Genomic DNA, 3,551 nt, shown 5'->3' with positions numbered 1-3,551 from the left:
GGTCACAGTGGACCATTTGGAATGTTTGATTAATTGCAGTTTATCTCATTGCTCAGAATACTGAGCATCTTTCCTTGCTTCACACCTGCAGCTATGGCATATACAAATTCTATTAAGTATTGTGTAAATAGGAGGCTCTATTCTATTGATTCTATATCTTTGCCTTCAGTATTATGCCCTTGTCACGCAAGTGCACTGCTAATGCTGTGTTCATAACCAAGTGGGAAGGTGGTAATTACCAGTTGTGAAGTCGTAAATACCAGTTGGATGCATTCACGTGCTTTGAACTCGTTGAGAAACGCAGATGGGCTAGTGGCCAACAAGCTGCGTCAACCATAAACTAAAACTACAGCTATTATGTTTATAAACAAATGATAGTGTTAAAAAAAACATACTACTCGAGTGCTTTTTAAAAATCATGTTTTGTTATTACATTTAACTGCCAAAAATTCTGTTATCGAGGTCATTTCCTTAGTAAGTCACGTCATAAGTCAGCATGTGGGAGAAGTCGGAGCTCAGGGACGATAGACGAGTTTCCCAATAGTAATTATGAGTTGGAGGGGCGTTCAAGTGGATTTCTTCCAGTTGTATATGGTAAATATCACCTTCCCACTTGTTTATGAACATTGCATTGGATAGAGTATATAAAGGCAATGGAAGATATGGTCATAATCCACCTCCTTGCTTTACATGGCATTTCCATTTCAGATGGGCTTTATGCAAACTAGTGGCATAATTTGTCCAATCCACTCACGGTGAAAGATTTTCCTAAGCAACCACACAGGGTAAGAGAGCACAGACTAGAACAAAGGCTCAGTAGGGATCAACACAAGGGGCTTACAATCAAACACAAAGCCTAATTTCCTTTTAAACTGTTGTCTCACACCCCTGTGCTCTCATTAGTCTTACCACCGTATCGCCAACACCATACCAGTGTCTAATGTATTCTGAGTAAACAAACTTGTTATAAAGTATTGTCTGTGATTTTTCATGAGACTTCAACACAGTGAGTTCAATTTGAGAATAGCAGTTGTGCCATTTTCTGGATTGCCATGTGAACAACCCTATCACTAAGGTCCCAGTTATGCCTTGTTTTCTTTTAGCAGTAAGTGATAGCATTCCCAGTATGTGTGAGGTGAATGGAGAGTTTAAATTAGCGCCTTGTTAGCACTGTGGTACTCATTATGCTCATAAGAGAACTTCCACATGGCCTCCATGTGGGACTGATTAGTGTGTGTGTGTGTGTGATGTGCACAGGGTCCCATAGGGTGGAGCGAGATGCGCAGTCAGCCCATGTGCTTCTATTCAATTTCCTTTAGGGCTCCTTTATGATTACTTGGTCTTCCAACTGGGGGATGAGATAATGTATACTCTCTCCCCCTCTCGATCTCTCTCCACCCTCTCTCGATGCTCGGTCTATATCCATTTCTGATCTCTTTCTACTCTACCCCCTTTGCTCCCTCACTCCAGATCCAGTAACTCATTGCTGTACAGCAGAGGTGGATAAACTTATCAGGTCCAGAGGAGAACCAGTGTGTGCAGAATGTTATTCCAACCCAGCTTTAAAACATCGGATTAAATGATCAATTGACCATGATTAGTCAATTATTTCAATCAGGTGTGTTTGTAGTGCTGATCGGGAACAAAAGCTGTCCCCACAGCAGCCCTCTAAAACCAGGGTTGGCCAGTTAAAAAACATGTATAACTGCAGCTTATACTATACCCGTATAATTATTCAAATACACTTACACATGATGAAAGGGGTGTTGGGGTTAACATGAAGATAAATCACTGTCTGAGAGAGTAACACAGATTGTCATGAGATCGAACTGCTATTGCGCCATCATGTTGTATTGTGAAACAGTGTCCCCGTGTGGTAGTAAGATTTACCACAACCTGTTAGTCTTTTGGAACTGAGAATGTCATCCTTTTTACTTACTAATCTTGACCATGTTTCTACTATGAATGGCCATGCTGGTCAAGAGTGTTGGTCTCCAGTCTAAGTCTGGGTCTTGTCTGTCCACAATTAAAGTGGTCTTGGTCTGGATAAACAGGGTATTGTTGGTCTCTGTGTCTGAAGAGGTTGTCTTGGTTTGGTCTTGGTCAGATCTGGTATTGGTCAAGTCTGATTCTTGTCTGGGTCTTGAAGGTTCTTCTAGTCTTGACTCCCATCACTGCTATCAGTCAATACTGGTGGTGTCCTGTCAGTACTAAAATAGAAAAATAATGATCCACTAGATGGCAACGGTGTCGTTAAAACACAACTGATCTAGCCAGAAGGTGAAATGTAGTCTATATGATCATGGCGCCCTGATTGTAAACGTATTCGTCCAACCAATTATTATATCATAAAAGAGTCCACATTGTTTCATTGGGTTGCTTTGGTTCCACTCATCTTAACAGTAAACCCCTTAATTTAATCTCCCTGTCGGTGTCTAATGAACTGACCAGTGAGAATATATATATATATATATACAGTGGTATATAATTTTCTTTTTTATAATTGTACATTTTTTACTCAAATCACCCACAGGCTGTATGTTTGACACCCCTGCTCGAGTTATATGTGGCCTCTCTGCATTCAAGCAGCTACTGTAGATCGTAACAGAGTGACTTAATTTCCTTTGGTACCTTGGGGCATTTCTCCATATAGAGTCAAAGTGGTGTTATCACTGAGTCTTGGTTAATAGTTCATGCCCCTTCGGCACAACTGCATCGCTTTTATAATGATAATATTTCCACTGTTACCTCTGAAAACACATTAATCAGAGCTCATATATGTACACACAACACACCATACACAGCATTAGTTTTTTTCTGAATGTTTGCACCTCCACTGAGTAACAGGGATTATGTAACTCCATTGTGAAATACAGCGCCTTCAGAATATATTCATAACCCTTGATTTATTCCACATTTTGCTGTTACAGCCTGAATTCAAAATGGATTAAATAGATTTCCACAGTTTGGTTTGGATGGCCAGCTCTAGGCAGAGACTGGTTTGTTCCATATATTTTCAATTTCCCAATGTTGGAGAACACTGTGCTCTTGGAAATTCTAGAAATGATTTTATATCCTTCCCCAGATATATGTCTCATCACAATTCTATCTTGGCGATCTACGGACAGTTCCATGGACTTCATGGTATAGTTTCTGCTCTGACATGCACTGTCAACTGTGGGACCGTATACAGTATAGACAGGTGTGATACTTTCTAAATCATACCCAAACAATTAAATTGGCCGCAGGTGGACTCCAATCAAGTTGTAACGACATCTCAAGGATGATCAAAGGAAATTGGATGCACCTGAGCTCAATTTGGAGTGTTATAACAAAGGAGTGTGAATACTTATGTAAATGAGATATTTCTGTACTTCATTTTAAATACATTTGGAAAAATAATTCTAAAAACATGTTTTCCCTTTGACATTATAGGGTATTGTGTGTAAATGGCTGAGAAAAAACAACAACAATTTAATCAATTTTGAATTCAGGCTGTAACATAACAAAATGGATTCATATATGAATCATTTCTGAAGCACTGTATTATT

This window comes from Oncorhynchus keta, chromosome 22 (assembly GCF_023373465.1).
Source record: "Oncorhynchus keta strain PuntledgeMale-10-30-2019 chromosome 22, Oket_V2, whole genome shotgun sequence".
Taxonomy (NCBI): domain Eukaryota; kingdom Metazoa; phylum Chordata; class Actinopteri; order Salmoniformes; family Salmonidae; genus Oncorhynchus; species Oncorhynchus keta.
This window is presented reverse-complemented; position numbering follows the sequence as displayed.